The sequence below is a fragment of the Gorilla gorilla genome, chromosome 10, assembly GCF_029281585.2.
Source record: "Gorilla gorilla gorilla isolate KB3781 chromosome 10, NHGRI_mGorGor1-v2.1_pri, whole genome shotgun sequence".
Taxonomy (NCBI): domain Eukaryota; kingdom Metazoa; phylum Chordata; class Mammalia; order Primates; family Hominidae; genus Gorilla; species Gorilla gorilla.
In genome coordinates this window covers 84,825,303-84,843,358 of record NC_073234.2, presented here as the reverse complement: position 1 = coordinate 84,843,358, position 18,056 = coordinate 84,825,303, and the positions used below count along the sequence as shown (strand labels likewise).

The window sequence follows — 18,056 nt, the reverse complement described above, 5'->3', positions numbered from 1 at the left end:
TAGAGCTGTATGGTAGAATTTGTACTACAAAGTAAAACCAAAAATACAAGGTAACTTTAATGTCTACCTTTTTTTTTTTTCTTTTTGAGACAGTATCTCACTCTGTTGCCCAGGCTGGAGTGCAGTGGTGCAATCTCAGCTCACTGCAGCCTCCACCTCCTGGGTTCAAGAGATTCTCATGCCTCAGCCTCCCAAGTAGCTGAAATTACAGGTGCGTGCCAACATCCCTGGCTAATTTTTATATTTTTAGTAGAGACAGGGTTTCACCATGTTGGCCAGGCTGGTCTTGAATTCCTGACCTCAGGTGATCCACTTGCCTCGGCCTCCCAAAGTGTTGGGATTAGAGGTATGAGCCACCATGCCCAGCCTGTCTACCATATTTTTTAATTAAATGATTTTCAAAGTAGGTAACTACAAAGTTAAAAAAAAAAAAAAAAAAAGATTTGGCCACACTTACCAAGCTGGTTGACACGCCACAGCTGCATCTTACTTTATGACAAATGGACTGTTTCATCACTTTTGCATCTGGGCATCTACTTCTTAATGGTCATTTCTGAAATACAGGTTAAGTTATTAAGAATGTTACTCTTGAATATATTATAACAAAACTCTTTAAGAATAATTATCTAAATTGTAGTGACCAGAAAGAACTCTCAAAGCACTTTTTTCCCCTTTGAGACAGGGTCTCATTCTGTCGCTCAGGCTGAAGCGCAGTGGCACCATCACGCCTCACTGCAGCCTCAATCTCATGGGCTCAGGCGATCCTCCCACCTCAGCCTTCTGAGTAGCTGGGACCACAGGTGCATGCCGCCATGGCCAGCCAATTTTTAAAATTATTATTTGCAGAGACAGGGTCTCACTACATTGCCCAGGCTAGTCTTGAACTCCTGCACTCAAGCAATCCTCCCATCTCAGCCTCCCAAAGTGCTAGGATTACAGGTGTGAGCCACCATGCCCAGCCTCAAAGCACTTCTTGAGCAACCTTCTCATAAAAAAACATTATTAACAGAACTGAGACTGAGGTGGGAGAGATAGAAAACTGGCTATTTGTCCCACGGGACCAGAACTCTTCAGTCCTCAATTCCTGTCACCCAGTGGGACCTTGCAACTCCTGAATGCCATTTACAGACTGGAAAAAAAAAAAAAAGAAATATATGGGAGCCCTAATATAGTACATTCTGAATACAACAAATTGCTTATTTATTATAAACAATTATTATCATTAATTGTTGTAAGCAATTATTATCATTAATTGTTATAAGCAATTATTATTGTTATTGTCAACTTTCCCCCTATAACTAGAATGTAAACCACAGAAGGGGTTTTTGTTGGTTTTATTTACTGGTTTTTGTTTTTTTTTCTTTTGAGATGGAGTCTCACTCTGTTGCCCAAGCTGGAGTGCAGTGACAAGATTGCAGCTCACTGCAACCTCTGCCTCCCAGGTTCAAGCAATCCAACTGCCTGCCTAGCAGTTGGGACTACAGGTGCGCTCTACCACGCCTGGCTAATTTTTGTATTTTTAGTAGAGACAGGGATTCACCACGTTGGTCAGGCTGGTCTTGAACTCCTGACCTCAGGTGATCCGCCCGCCTCAGCCTCCCAAAGTGCTGGAATTACAGGCGTGAGCTGCCACATCCAGCCTACGGGTATTTTTCAAGCACCTTAAACAATGAATTCCATGCTATAAGCGTTCATAAGGATTTACTGAAATGATTAATAAACAGATGAATTTTTTTAACTTAAATTGATGAAATATTTAAACTTCCAGTACTATTTATTTATTTATTTATTTTTGAGACAGGGTCTCACTCTGTCGCCTAGGCTGGAGTGTTGTGATACAATCTCGGCTCACTGCAACCTCTGCCTCCCAGGTTCAAGTGATTCTGTCTTAGCCTCCCGAGTAGCTGGGATTACAGGCACATGCCACCACGTCTGGCTAATTTTTGTATTTTTAGTAGAGACGAGGTTTCACCATGTTCGCCAGGCTGGTCTCAAACTTCTGGCTTCAAGTGATCCACCTGCCTCAGCTTCCCAAAGTGCTGGGATTACAGGAATGAGCCACCATGCCCAGCCTACCTTCTAGTATTTTAAAATGTCACTACCCATGTAGTGTTCATCCTAGGAGCTCCAGTTTCAAAAGATATTCATATTATTACCACTTCCACTCTTACTACCATGGTCCAAGCCACAATATTTTGCATACACATTAGTATAATAGTTCCCTGTCTGATCTCCCAGTCTCTCTCTTGCTCACCTCAACAAGTCAGTGAGATTAGCCATTTTCAAAAGAAAGTCAGATCATGTCATTCTTCTAATCGAATTCTCCAATTGAGTCCAGCTCAGTAGTCTAAAAGCCAAACTCCTTACAAAGACCCATAAAGACCATGATCTGCTATCCCCCACCCCATCTCTCTTACCTCATCTACCACTCTCTCCCTTATTCACCCCATTCAAGCCATACCAGCATCTTTCCTTTCCTTAAACTTATCAAGCACCTTCTCACTTCAGGATCTCAGGACTTGTTTTTCCCTCTGCCAGTAACAAGAGATCTCTCTCTCTCTCTCTGGCTTATTTATCCTCTTCCTTTAGGACTTTGTTTTTGTAAGTCATCTCATCAAAGAAATCTGCCCTAGTGTCCTGAGCAAGCCCAAAATAGCTGTCTTAGTTTTCCTTATCTGGCAAAGAATTTGTAAGGAATAGTAAATTATAAATTTGGGAGATGGTAATCTTCAAACATAACATGATCAATTTTTAGATCTTTCTTTGTGTCTAAACATCTGTAGAGCTACACTGTTCCTTTTAAAAGATTCTTAAGTTCCCGACTTCAAAGAAATAATGAAGATGTATCTATCAAAGTGTGGTTTTTTTAAACTGTTGTTTTGTTTTTAAATCATCTGTACCATAACTCTAGAACAGAGTGGTAGAAGATTTGAATTAAGAGTCCCATCAAAAAACAAAAACCAGCAAAAAAATGGCATTCCCTTTCCTCCCACTTTGTTAGGGATTTCTGTTTGGGATTGTATTATAAGGTTCCAGGTAATCTCAGGAAGTTTAACTGCTTCAAATTTATCTGTTACCTTTAGATATCAAGACCACCAGGAAAGAATCAAAAGAACTCACTAACTCTTAACATGACTAAACTAGCTATGACATGGTAGGATGTTTAAACTTAATTATTTTTTCTTTAAATAAACAAACTCCCCCTAGGCTAAGCCCTCCTCTGCCTTTTAAACATTCTATGGCTGGCAAACTTCAGGGTCTTAAGAGAGATAGCCAGGGGACAGAGAAAACAGCAAGTCTGACTCAGTGATCACATTTAACAGTCCCTGAAAACCAAAACAAAGATACAGTTCTGGCAAGAGTTCTCTAGAATTGCTGCAAAACTGACTTATCCACATACCTTTCATCTGAACAATCTATTTTCACTTACTTTAAGGTACATAAAGCATTTGTTATATGCCTATCAGACCTTAGGTATAAAAATAAACCAAGAGTACAAAGAAAACAATTAGCAGGGGTTCCAAAAGTTGGATGATGAAATTTAATGTTCAAATCTGCTTTGTTTGGAAAGTTGGAGAGAACCCTTGAATATTTTTGTACCGAAATGCTCCCACTCATTTAGAAATCAGAATTTTAGCAAGTTCAACCACTTGAAAGAAAGCTAGTAATATTAAAAACTTTTATTGAGCAACTTCTATGTGCCCCATATTTACATTAGTTAATTCTCAGAATTTCCCAATCAAAAAGGTTAAAGCACACGGTGGTTACTAACTTGTCTAAATCAGAGATAGCCTCAGGATTTCAAATCCCAGTTTGTCTTGTTCACTATTATAATCTGCAGTAAACTGGAATACAGTTATTAATGACAAATCCCATATTTGTGCCATAGGAATAACATGTAAATCCAGGCTGTTTATGTAAAAATTTGCTTAAAGCCAGGCATGGTGACCCGCAACAAGAATCCCAGTTACTTGGGAGGCTGAGGCAGGAGGATTCTTTGAGCCCATGAGTTAAGAGTCCAGCTTGGACGATGTACCTAGACCTTGTCTCTTTAAAAAAAAAAAAAAAAAAAAATCATTAAAAAAAAAAACTTTGCTCCATTCTTGCTTCAGACAAGAGGACAAATGAAGAAAGATTCACTGCTATACATTAAGAGTAAACCTGTGGCATTAGGGGATTATTAAGGGCATTAAGGGGTGAAACCAAAGAATGTGCCATGCTTAGGTCTAAAAGAATTGAGTAAAAATAAGCTGGCCAGAGCAAAGCACAATAATTGGTTTTCAAATCACCTTTAAATGACTGATTGTTATTCCAGACACTCAGAAAAGTCAGGGAAAAAATGTCAGGGTTCGATGGGGTGGCCACACAGGTGTTCATCAAAAGTTTCTGCACTGGCTGGACGCGGTGGCTCAGGCCTGTAATCCCAGCACTTTGGGAGGCTGAGGCGGGTGGATCACGAGGTCAGGAGATCGAGACCATCCTGGATCTCTACTAAAAATACAAAAAATTAGCCAGGCGTGGTGGCACGCGCCTGTAGTCCCATCTACTCAGGAGGCTGAGGCAGGAGAATCACTTGAACCTGGGAGGTGGAGGCTGCAGTGAGCCGAGATCATGCCACTGCACTCTAGCCTGGGTGACGGAGTGACACTCTGTCTCAAAAAAAAAAAAAAAAAAAAAGTTTCTACACTTTTCTGACTATCTGAAATATTTTTCTTTCTCATCTATCTACAGACACATGTATATGTTAAATTATCTTTAAAGTAATTTTTAGAATTTATAATGAAATGATTAGTTCTATTAATTTTCTTAATTAGAAAATTAGATTCCTAATTTTCTTTTTCTAAAAAATCCTCTCATGTGGAACACATTCTTGACATTATCAGATAACACTAATTGGCTTTATTTCTTCATACTCAATAGCATCTGATTTTATAAGTGTCATTAATGAGAAAATATTGTGTAGGAATATTTTCTTTCTGAATCGTAAGCTTAATTGGTTATTATTAGATTGAACTACTGCCTATCACGTAGCAAAAGTAATATACCCACTGTATTTTCAAATGAAAATCAAGGTAATTCCTTATCAGGACACATTACCCAGGAAATGTAGCCTTATTATACTAATGTCCTAAGTTAGTTGGAAAAAGTGAAAATTCCTTAGAACAAATTATCCCCATGATTAAAAAACATGCCATTTAAACATCAATACAACTTACTGATTTACACAGAGAAACAGACTGATCAATTTAAAGTTTCCCAAAGGATGGGCCAGGCACCATGGCTCACACCTGTAATCCCAGCACTTTGGGAGGCCAAGGTCGGCAGATCACCTGAGGTCAGGAGTTGGAGACCAGCTGATAAACATGGTGCAACCCGTCTCTACTAAAAATACAAAATTAGCCAGGTGTGGTGGTGCATGCCTGTAATCCTAGCTACTTGGGAGGCTGAGGCAGGAGAATCGTTTGAACCCAGGGGGCGGAAGGAAGTTGCAGTGAGTCAAGATTACACCACTGCACTCCAGCCTGGGCAATAAGAGCAAAACTCCGTCTCAAAAAATGAAATTAAAATCAAAATAAAGTTTCCCAAAGTACTAAATACATATGCTAGTCTTCTAAATATTTGTGATCTGGAAATTATCAGCAAAAAACAACATTCTTTTAAAGAAACACATACCACTTGGTTGAGTTTATAGTGCTAAAAAAAATAAATAATCTCCCTCACAGTCTCCATTGCACTGATGGTTAATAAAGATGAAGGAAAGGAAAGGAGAGGAAAGAGAGGACACGCATTCTCACGATACCAATTATAAACAATACAACTTTATTTTTTTTAAGCCTTAGGATTTTAGTGTTCCTTTCTCAGTAACAAAGACTTCGTGTGCAGACCTAGAATTAGGAACATATAAAGATAATGGGATGGTCTGCATGGTTTTGAAATCAATGTTGGGGGTTATCTATCACCTGTGGCATTTACTTGTTTTGTTTTGTATTTTAAGGAAATGCAGATCACAGAGCACATAGATATGTATTGTTTCTTGAAACTTTATCATACACACACAGTCTCTCTATAGTCAATGTTTGTCTCATCTTTCTCTCCTTTCCTTCCTTCCTCTTGAATACTCACAAACAGTATGAATAATGCATATTTAAATACTTGTGGTTTGTATAAAAACATGCTACACACATTCTAGGCCATGACATAAAATGCATTTTTTTTAGTAAAAAAAAAAACAATATTACATCTTAACATTGTGATTTGATTTAGAGCATCAAGGTAAAAACTTCCAGAGTGGATGACGCTCCAAGATGGCTGACTACATGAAGCCAGGAGAAACAGCTCCCACCAAGGGACTGGGACATCAGGAAGACTCGTGCACTCCTAGCAAACCTTCAGAGGGAAGGCATTAAGATCAGAGGGAAGAAAGATACACGGCATAGCTGAAGCGGGAGGAAGCTGGGAACCCTACACAGGGCTACCAGGCACCAGGACGAGTTCCTGGCCCCCAATGATTCCTGCAGAAGGGGTGAGTTTAACAGGCAAGGAGCAACCTGCTCTCACCAGGGGCCTCTGGAATCCCAGTAGAAAGAGACCCCTCTGCCACCATGGACACTTGAGTTGGCAGGGACAGCTACTTAGAGAAGTGGTAGTAGCAGAACTCCAGCCTGTGCCAAGTCTAGAGGGTTTGGTGCTGCAGCCTCTGTAGTGGAACACGGCCAGGGATGCCCATTCCCCTAGAATTGACTTGCCCCCATAGGAGATTTTAGCCCTAGTGTAACTGTCAGATCTGAACTCTGCAGAGCCAGTCTTGTCCATGAAACAGGGCCAGTTTGACGTGAACACCCTTTAGTCAGCTGGCCTCTCCCAGGGTCCCACCCTGGCCACACCTGCATGCAGTGCAGCCCCCAGGTACCTCCTGGGGGCCGCATCACAGCTCCTGCACTGGCAGGCCATGCCTGACTGGCAGAGTGCTCTAGCAGAGCTGCCCCACAGACACACACCACCAGGCTGCCTGTGCCCTCCCCCAACTGTGCCCTCCCCTGTGCTGCTTTGCCTACAAGCACTAGCCCACAGCAACCCCTCACATCACTTTGCCAGCATGTGCGTGCCAGCAGGAATCTTGTCTTCCCTTCCCAGCCAGGGTGTCTGCACCCTGCCATGCCTCTGCTGCCGTGAATGCACCCCCGTCCCCTATCCCCCACCATACCACCACTGTCATAGGAGCACTGGCAGCAATGAGACCACCAGCCCCTGCCGCCGACACTGCTGCCTGCCCAAAACTAAGCATGGAGAACAGCAGATCTGCCCCCATGAGTGCCCAATTCCATTCCTTGCAGGGACCCCCTGCCCTCCTCCAGCCATGCTGCCGCCCAGCTGCTGCAAATGCCTGCATGGAGGCTGGCACCCTGGCGCTGGCTAGCACCTTGCCACAGTCCACACACGTCCACACTGCCACTGCTGTTGGCATGTGCAAACGAGTACAAGGACCAAGCCTGCTGCTATCACCCTATGAAGTGCTTTGGCTGGCACTTGCCCATTGGAGTGTGGTGACCAGTGTTCCTGGAGCACTGGAATTTAGTATCTGGCCAAACCAAGCTTCATAAATGAAGGAGAAATAAGATCATTTTCAGACAAACAAATGCTGAAGGAATTTGTTACCACCAGACCTGCTTTACAAAAGCTGCTGAAAGAAGTACTAAATATAGACAGGAAAGACCCTTACCAGTCACCACAAAAACAAACCGAAGTACACAGACCAGTGACACTACAGGGCAACCACACAAAAAAGTCAGCATAACAAGTTAACATCATGATGACAGGATCAAACGCACACATATCAATACTAACCTGCAATGTTAATAGGCTAACTACCCCAATTAAAAGGCACAGAGTGGCAAACTGGATAAAGCAGCAAGACCCAATGGTATACTGTCTTCAAGAGACCCATCTCACATGCAATGACACCCATGGACTCAAAATAAAGGAGTGGAGAAAAATCTACCAGGGAAATGGAAAACAGAAAAAGCAGGGGTTGCAATCCTCATTTCAGACAAAACAAACCTTAAACCAACAAAGATCAAAAAAGACAAGGGCATTACATAACGGTAAAAGGTTCAATTCAACAAGAAGACCTAACTATCCTAAATATACATACACCCAACACAGGAGCACCCAGATTCATAAAGCAGGTTCTTAAGAGATCTTCAAAGAGACTTAGACTCCCATGCAATAATAAGTATGAGGCTTTAACACCCCACTGACAGTATTAGACAGACCTTTGAGGAGGAATATTAACAAAGATATTCAGGACCTGAACTCAACACTGGACCAAATGAACCTGATATAAATCCACAGAACTCTCCACCCCAAAACAGAATATACAGTCTTCTTATCGCCACACGGCACATACTCTAAAATCAACTACACAATTGAACATAAACAATCCTCAGCAAATGCAAAAGAACCAAAATCATACCAACTACCTTTCTGCACCACAACATAAGAAAAATAGAACTCAAGACTAAGAAAATTGCTCAAAACCTTAGTTACATGGAAATTAACCTGCTCCTTAATAACTTTTGGGTAAACAATGAAATTAAAGCAGAAGTCAAGAAATTATTTGAAACTAATGAGTACAAAGATACAACCAGAATCTCAGACACAGCTAAGGCAGCGTGAAGAGGGAAATTTATAGCACTAAATGCTCACATAAAAAAGTCAGAAAGACCTTAAATAAACAACCTAAAATTACAACTAAAAGAACTAGAGAAGCAAGAGCAAGCTAACTCCAAAGCTAGCAGAAGACAAGAAACAACCACAATCAGAGCTGAACCAAAGTAGACTGAGACACAAGAAACCATTCAAAAGATCAACACACCCAGGAGTTGGCTTTTTGAAAAAAATTAATAGACAGACTGCTAGCTAGACTAATAAAAGAAGTGAGAAGATACAAATAAACACAATGAGAAATGACAAAGACAATGTTACTACTGATCCCACAGATATAAAAATAACCATCACAGACTACTATGAACACCTCTATGCACACAAACTAGAAAATCTAGAAGAAATGAATAAAAGAATAGCTGGTACCATCTGTACTGAAACTATTCCAAAAAAACTGAGGAGGAGGGACTCCTCCTTAACTCATTCTATGAGGTGAGCATCATCCTGATACCAAAACCTGGCAGAGACACACACACACACACAAAGAAAACTTCAGCCAATATCCTTGATAAACATAGATGCAAAAATCCTCAACAAAATAACAAGCAAGCCAAATCCAGCAGCACACCAAAAAGTGAATCCCCTACAGTCAAGCAGGCTTTATCCCTGGGATGCAAGTTTGGTTCAACACATATAAATTAATAAATGTGACTCATCACATAAACAGAACTAAAGATAAAAACCACATGATCAATTCAATAGATGCAGAAAAGGCTCTCAATAAAATTCAATACCTCTTCACATTAAAAACTCTCAACAAGGCTGGGCACGGTGGCTCACGCCTATAATCCCAGCACTTTGGGAGGCCGAGGCGGGTGGATCACGAGGTCAGGAGATCGAGACCATCCTGGCTAACACAGTGAAACCCCGTCTCTACTAAAAATACAAAAAATTAGCCAGGTGCGGTGGCGGGCACCTGTAGTCCCAGCTACTTGGGAGGCTGAGGCAGGAGAATGGCGTGAACACGGGAGGCAGAGCTTGCAGTGAGCCAAATCGCACCACTGCACTCCAGCCTGGGTGAAAGAGCGAGACTCCATCTCAAAAAAAACAAAAAACAAAAAACAAAACTCTCAACAAACTAGGTACTGAAGGAACATACCTCAAAATAATTAGAGCTATCTATGACAAACCCACAGCCAACATCATACTGAATGGGCAAAAGCTGGAAGCATTCCCCTTAAAAACCAGCACAAAACAAGGATGCCCTCTTGCCACCACTTCTATTCAACATAGTATTGGAAGTCCTGGCCAGAGCAATCAGGCAAGAGAAAGAAATAAAGGGCATTCAAATAGGGGGCGAGGAAGTCAAACTATCCTTGTTTGCAGACAACATAATTCTATATCTAGAAAACTCTACAGTCTCAGCCCAAAAGCTCCTAGATCTGATAAACAACTTCAGCAGTTTCAGGATACAAAATCAATGTACTAAAATCACTAGCATTCCTATACACCAACAACAGCCACGCTAAGAGCCAAATCAGGAATACAATTCTGTTCACAATTGCCACAAAAAAAAAAAAAAAAAAATACCTAGGAATACAGCTAACCAGGAGCGTAAAAGAGTTCTACAACAAGAATTACGAAACACTGCTCAAAGAAATCAGAGATGACACAAACAAATGGGAAAACATTCCATGCTCATGGATAGGAAGAATCAATATCATTAAAATGGCCACACTGACCAAAGCAATGTATCAACTACCAAGGACATTCTTTACAGAACTAGAAAAAAAATTTTTTTAATTTATACGGAACAACGACCACAAAAAAAAGCCCAAATATCCAATGTAATCCTAAGAAAAAAGAACAAAGCAGGAGCCATCATGCTATGTGACTTCAAATTACAACACAGGGCTACAGTAACTCAAACAGCATGGTACTGGTACAAAAACAGGCATACAGACCAATAGAACAGAAGAGAAAGCAAAAAAATATAGCCGCACAACTACAACCATCTGGTCTTCAACAAACTTGATAAAAATAAACAATGGGAAAAGGACTCCCTAATCAACAAATGGTGCTGGGATAACTGATAGCCATATGCAGAAGACTGAAACTGGATCCCTTTCCGACACCATCTACAAAAATCAACTCAAGAGGGATTAAAAACTTAAATGTAAAACCCCAAACTATAAAAACCCTGGAAGACAACCTAGGCAATATCATTCTGGACATAGGAACTGGCAAAGATTTCATGACGAAGATGCCAAAAGCAATTGCAACAAAAGTAAAAACTGACATATGGGATCTAATTACATTAAACGGCTTCTGCCCAGCAAAAAAAAAAAAAAAACAACTAATAATAGAGGAAAAGAGACAACCTACAGAATGAGAGAAAATATTTGCAAACTATGCATCTGACAAAGCTGTAATATCCAGCATCTATAAGGAACTTAAACAGATTTTCAAGAGAAAAGCAACCCCATTAAAAAGTGGGCAAAGGACACGTACCAACACTTCAAAAGAAGACATAAATGTGGCCAACAAGCATATGAAAAAAAGCTCAGTATCACCGATCACTAAAAAAATGCAAATCAAAACCACAATGAGATAACATCTCGCACCAGTCAGAATGACTATTATTAAGAAGTCGAGAAATAACGTGTTGGCAAGGGTACAGAGAAAAGGGAATGTTTATATACAGTTGGTGAGAGTGTAAATTAGCTCAACCATTGTGGAAAGCAGTGTGGTGATTCCTCAAAGAGCTAAAAACAGAACTACCATTCAATCCAGCAATCCCATTACTGGGTATACACCCAAAGGAATATAAATCGTTCTGTCATAAAGACATACGCACATATATGATCACTGCAACACTATTCACAATAGCAAAGACACAGAATCAACCTAAATGCCCTTTAATGGTAGACTGGATAATGAAAATGTGGTACATATACAACATGGAATACTAAACTGTCATAAAAAAGAACAAGATCATGTCCTTTGCAGCAACAAAAGGTGGAGCTGGAGGCCATTATCCTAAGCAAACTAACACAGGAACAGAAAACCAAATACCCCATGTTCTCGCTTATAAGTGAGAGCTAAATGATGAGTACACATGGACACAAAGAGGGGAACAACAGACAACTGTGGCCTACCAGAGGGTGCAGGGTGGGAGGAGGGAGAGGAGCAGAAAAAAAAATAACTATTGGGTACTAGGCTTAGTACTTGCATGATGAAATCATCTATACAACAAACCCCGTAACACAAGTTTACCAATATAACAAACTTGCACACGTATTCCTGAACTTAAAAAAATGAAACTTCCAGAGTGAGTTTTCTTCTATGTCTTCAACATTACGCATAAGAGAGGCATACAAATGTAAATGGCATCAGAGTCTGTGATTTTACTGTTTTTCATGAATTTTAATGCAATACACAAAATATTCACTATGAAGAGCAGCCTGGTATTAAAGCAGGTTTGCCTTTTATACAATCCCAGGGAACCAACTTACATGAATACCAAAACACCTCAGTATTTGACAACCTCTTCTTGAAGATGGTATCTTCATATCTATGTGTCCCAGAGACTGTCACCCAGTCCATTAACTTCCTCAGAAGTGGATGCAATTTGTATAAAACACACCTTGGCCCCCTTATTTTCTATGCAATAATCCATAATTTCAAAAATAGAAGTCAATGAAAACCAGTTAAAACTTTTTTTTTTTTTTTTTGAGACGGAGTTTTATTCTTGTTCCCAAGGCTGGAGTGCAAGGGCGCTACCCGCCTCCCGGGTTCAAGCGATTCTCCTGCCTCAGCCTCCCAAGTAGCTGGGATTACAGGCATGCACCACCACACCCGGCTGCTTTTGTATTTTTAGTAGAGATGGGGTTTCTCCATGTTTGTTAGGCCAGTCTCGAACTCCAGACCTCAGGTGATCCACCTGCCTCGGCCTCCCAAAGTGCTGGGATTACAGGCATGAGCCACTGCGCCTGGCCTACAACTTTTTTTGTTTTTTTTTAAGACAGGGTTTCACTTTGTCAACTAGGCTGGAGTGCAGTGGCGCCATCTCTGCTCACTGCAGCCTCGACTTCCTGGTTTCAAGTGATCCTCTTGCCTCAGCCCCCAAAGTAGCTGGGACTACAGGCATGTGCCACCACACCCAGCTAATTATATTTTTTCTATGTTTTCACAGAGACAGGGTTTCATCATGTTGCCCAGGCTGGTGTCAAACTCCCGAGCTCAAGCAATCTGCCACCTCGGCCTCCCAAAGTGCTAGGATTACAGGCATGAGCCCCCTGGCCAAAAATAGTTACAATTAAGAAAAAAAATCTGCCTTTGTCTGTCAGAAGGAAAACACTATCTTCATTTGTCAGTAGTTCTGGTAGGCTCTAAATATTTTTCAGCAGTGTACAGGATATAGAGACAATTTTTCCCACAACTAAATTCTAAGGTAATTTCTCATAAGTGGGAATTGTACAAAAGACAAAGAAGGAATCTCGCCAACGTGTTCAACCAGTTTCCAACAAATTGAGAAGTAGAATTCATGTCTCATGAAGAGGTCTTCAATAAATCCATATCTCAAAGCACTCAGGACAAGCTATACCTGTTTTCTCTGAACTACTGCTGTGAAATAGTGTTTCTCGTGAAATCCACAAAACTTTTAGTTAAGATAAGCCAAATGAATTCAGTGGTCCTCCCTAACTTGTGCCTCATTCCTTATACATAAAAAAATGCTTAATATTTTATATATAAATACAATATAGGAAAAAAAATGCTAAGAAGAAGAGGAAAAAAGACAAGCCCTATAAATTTGCCACATTACAACATATTTTTAGAGTGGGGGGAAAATGCCTGTGAAATCATTTTATATTTTACAGGTAAAGAAAATGAAGTAGCTTATGAGCAAGGGAAGAACTCAAGTTCGCAATATAAATGTTTTTCCCCCAGAATTACACATTCCAACAAATTTATAGGACATTTTAGCTTAATACATGTATAACATACGTGTATTAAATATGAATCAGAACCGACAGCAATGCTGAAGAGTTTAAATAAATGCATGAATTATGAGTTAAAGGAAATTAGAAATGGCCTATGTGCCCTTTAGGAATGGCAGAATTCCAGTAAGAAATCTGTTTCCTTGGTGTGGCTCTTTAGGACAGTCTAGGGTCAGTGGATCACTGCTTTGGCCTCACACACCATTTCTTATCTAGATGATTAGTTAGATTCACCATTGGCAAATGCCCCTAAAGATTAAAAAAAAAAATGTACAGGTTGAGTATCCCTTATCCAAAATGCTTTAAACCAGAAGTGTTTCAAATTTCACATTTTTTTCAGATTTTGGAATATCTGCATATACATAATGAGATATCTTGGGAATGAGACCAAGTCTAAACATGAAATTCATTTACATTTCATATATACCTTATACATATAAGCTGAAAGTAATTTTATACAACATTTTAAATAATTTTGCCCATGAAACAAAGTTTGTATATACATTGAACCATCAGAAAGCAAAGGTGTTGCTATCTCAGCCACCCACGTGGACAATCTGTGGTGGTTTAGCACTATCATCATTCTGCACACAGAAAAGGTAACTACAGCTGTGAGGGCTGGGAGGGTCTTTTTTCCCTTGTGGAGGATGAATAAGCTGTGTGTTGTGTGCCTGTGTTTTCACTGTAGCCCATGACACGAGGTCAGATGTGAAATTTTCACTGTAGCGTCATGTTGGTGCTCAAAAAGTTTTGAATTTTGGAGCATTTCAGATTTCAAATTTTTGGATTAGGGATGCTAAGTCTATATATGCCAACACTGTTTTCAAAAATGGACTACTGCTCATTTGAAAACTGATTCACTAAAAAGTTTGTACAAGAAGCATAAATCTTAAAAGTGGCAGAATAGAAGAATATATAACATCAACTGCTTTTATGCAAAAATCCATTTTATACAGCTAGTACTGGATTAAAACAAAAAAATTATAAAGAAATAACAGTTCTCATATTAAAAGTTATATGCTAGGAAAGATCAGATGGAGATAAGGACAAAACGTATAGTATACTCAATGTTGACAATTTAATATTTAAACAGAACACAAATCACTTTTAATTTCATGGATATTTACTTTACATCAAGCACATCTCTAGCACCCAGCCCACATTCAGACGGTCTACAAGAGCATGTGTGTGGAAGGGCACTTAATCTACTCACTTTTGGCCGGGCGCAGTGGCTCACGTCTGTAATCCCAGCACTTTGGGAGGCCGAGGTGGGTGGATCACCTGAGGTCCGGAGTTCGAGACCAGCCTGACCAACATGGAGAAACCCCCGTCTCTACTAAAAATACAAAATTAGCCGGGCGTGGTGGCACACGCCTGTAATCCCAGCTACTCCGGAGGCTGAGGTGGGAGAATGGCTTGAACCAGGGAGGCAGAGGTTGCTGTGAGCCGAGATCGCGCCATTGCACGCCTGCCTGGGCAAAAAGAGCGAAACTCCGTCTCAAAAAAAAAAAAAATAATAATAATAATAATAATCTACTCACTTTTACAAAAATATATCTGCCCATTTAGTCTTAAAGGCACAAGTGAATAAAATAACATTATTATGAAACACTGTTTGGGAAGTATAGAAAAATCTGTAGGACAGACTTGTACTAAAGTAATAATTAACGAGATGTGGTTTACGAATAAATACTCCAGCTTAACTGACATCATAGAAACTATGGGAGTTTGTCTTTACCATTTCCTCTTGCCCAAACCAAGCTGGATATTTCCCGGGGTTAAATAACAGTTCTTGTTTATTTCTCCTAGATATCACACCTTTTGCAGTGTGTGGGGGTGGGGGTGGGGCAGTCAAACTAAAAATACATAAACCAATATAAAATGTAAACTGGTAGAGAGGCTTAAGATCTACTGTTTACTCTAGGGAAAGCACAGATTCAAACTTTAAAAAAAAAAAAGATCTCAATGACTTTCCTGATACAGAAAGGGAAATTTTTAATTGTTTTTCAACCTACCATTAGAGGGAACAAAAGATTAAAAATGTTGCTTTCAGGGTAATGTGTGTGCATACCCTCTCTTCCACATGTATTTGTCTTTGCTTCTCCCTCTCAAGGGGTGGGTGTGGGTGTGTGTATGTGTGTGAGAGAGAGACAGCAAGAGAGCGCGAGGGATGTTTTTCCCTTCCTCCCTCAGTCTCGGTCACTCTATATCCCCTCTCCTTTTATGTCAGCCTGTCTCTCACACTCAGTAACTCATTTCTAAGCACTGATATTCAGAAACAAAGCATTTTATCAGGTTGTAGTCTGAGGCAAAGTGAATTATAAAAATGGTCACAAAGTGAGAAAAAGAATCAAAAATTATTTAATCATCAGCTGAAAATAGAAAAAATTAAAGCCAGAAACTTTCAGCTTTCCTTAAACTACCTAAACACATAAACATGCCATACACAAAATCTTAATAAACATAGTAGGTTCAATCTAACAGATTCATTTACAGAATTTTGAGCTAAATGCATCAGGACAGAAAAGACATTAAAAGTCAGTTTAATTAAGTAGTTAGCACTGGCTTTGGAGTCATAGCTCTGAATTTATATCCCAACACTGCTATCACTAACTGTACAATCTTGAGCAGGTTACCTGCTCTTGGTCTATCTCTTAATCTCTAAAATGAAACTAATAAGTTTGTTGTGAGGATGACACAGATAATTCTTGTATAACATTTAGCATGGTGGCACATATTGAGGGCTTCACGCTTCACATTTTATCTGAAACATCAGGTGCAGTGAACATCTATTATTCTTTTTGTCTGCTTGAACTTCTCCTGCCATATGATTTCAGAAGGTAAAACACTGGTTCCACAGCTTGGAGTTCTTGAGAACTCCACCCATCTTTTTTTTTTTTTTTTTTTTTGAGACAGAGTCCCACTCTGTTGCCCAGGCTGGAGTGCAGTGGTGTGATTTAGCTCACTGCAACCTCCGCCTCCCAGGTTCAAATGATTCTCCTGCCTCAGCCTCCTAGGTAGCTGGGATTACAGGCACACACCAACACGCTTGGCTAATTTTTGTATTTTTAGTAGAGATGGGGTTTCGCCATGTTGGCCAGGCTGGTCTAGAACTCCTGACCTCAGGTGATCCACCCACCTCAGCCTCCTAAAGTGCTGGGATTAAAGGCATGAGCCACTGCACCTGGCCATCCACCCATCTTATAGCAGAAGGAGCTCATTCTCACACTAATGGTGGAGCAGTTTCAGCAAGGTCAAGTATAGGGCAGAGGTGGCAGCATTTAGAGCCAGCAGTGTTGCTGGGACAGGTTGTGGCATCCATCTGTCTGTCTCTAGATGGTACTGGCATCCTCATGGGAATTATGTAATGTGATTTGGAGCACTGTTTCTGGTTGCTTAGCCCTGAATCTGGTTCTCCAACCCTCACAACAATTTGATAAGCCACTGAGCTCTACCCAATTTCCTTTTAAAACATATTTGATTTGGTTTTTACTAACCAAAAATTCTGATTGACATCATGCAGGGGCGAAATCTATTCTCACCTGCCTCACCCACACAGAAAAAAAAAAGCAATTTTCCATCTCTCCAAAGAAACTCAAAAAGTATTGTTTGCTTTTAACCAATGGATTTATCCTGGGAAGACTTCAAATTTTATTTTTATAAATTATAGATAATTATTTTCTTAATTTAGAAAGTGAGAAATATCTAGGCAGATTTAGATTTATTTCAAAGGAACACTGTCAAGGAGAAGTGATATCACAGGAAAACAACTCTATCCAAGGAGTAGCTTTCATTGAGGTAACAAATGATTCCACCATGCCTAAAACCAACCTATGTATTCCCAACAATTTTCTTCCCAGCAGGAGCTTTACACTTGAGGAGCCCCACCCCCAAGGGTCATTTTTAGGTCAAAAAATTTTTAATTATTATCAGAAAACCATATATATTCCTCTTTTGTTTTAAAAAATAACTCAGTAAAATATCTAAATAGCAAAACTATTCAATTCTTTGTTAAAATAGTGCATAGTAAGTCAGTGCCTCATTGTCACAGGCTAATGCACACTCCTCCTCCTCTGCCAGATTTCTCTGCAGGTCTATTTTACAGTTCAGTAATGCTTTTTCCAGTGTTCAGAATGTTACAGCTCAAATCTGTTAATTTTATTACTCATCAGTAAAAATGTTGATACAAGGTTTGTGGGGAGGCTGAAGCTTGGGGACTAGTTTCCCTATTCTCAGGGGCCAGTTACCATATGGGGTTGAAACTATGTTTTAATGAATAAAATATATATATATAAACAAAATCAAGCATAGTTTTTAAAAAGGTGATTGTTGACTGCCAACCTAAAAAAAAAAGTTTAAAAAAGCAAATCTTTTCAGATTAAAATTTAGGAA

The 18,056-nt window shown here is 39.9% G+C and overlaps 1 protein-coding gene across 10 annotated transcripts in view; it reads right to left on the bottom strand.

The window, feature by feature from the left end:
* Positions 1-18,056, bottom strand: part of FRS2 (fibroblast growth factor receptor substrate 2) — a 109,901-nt gene that overhangs the window by 48,507 nt on the left and 43,338 nt on the right. For all 10 annotated transcript variants that reach the window (XM_055357029.2, XM_055357024.2, XM_055357028.2 and 7 more), the window contains one exon: positions 458-553. The gene's annotated coding sequence lies outside the window, so the exon portion shown is untranslated. The remainder of the gene's footprint in view (positions 1-457; positions 554-18,056) is intronic.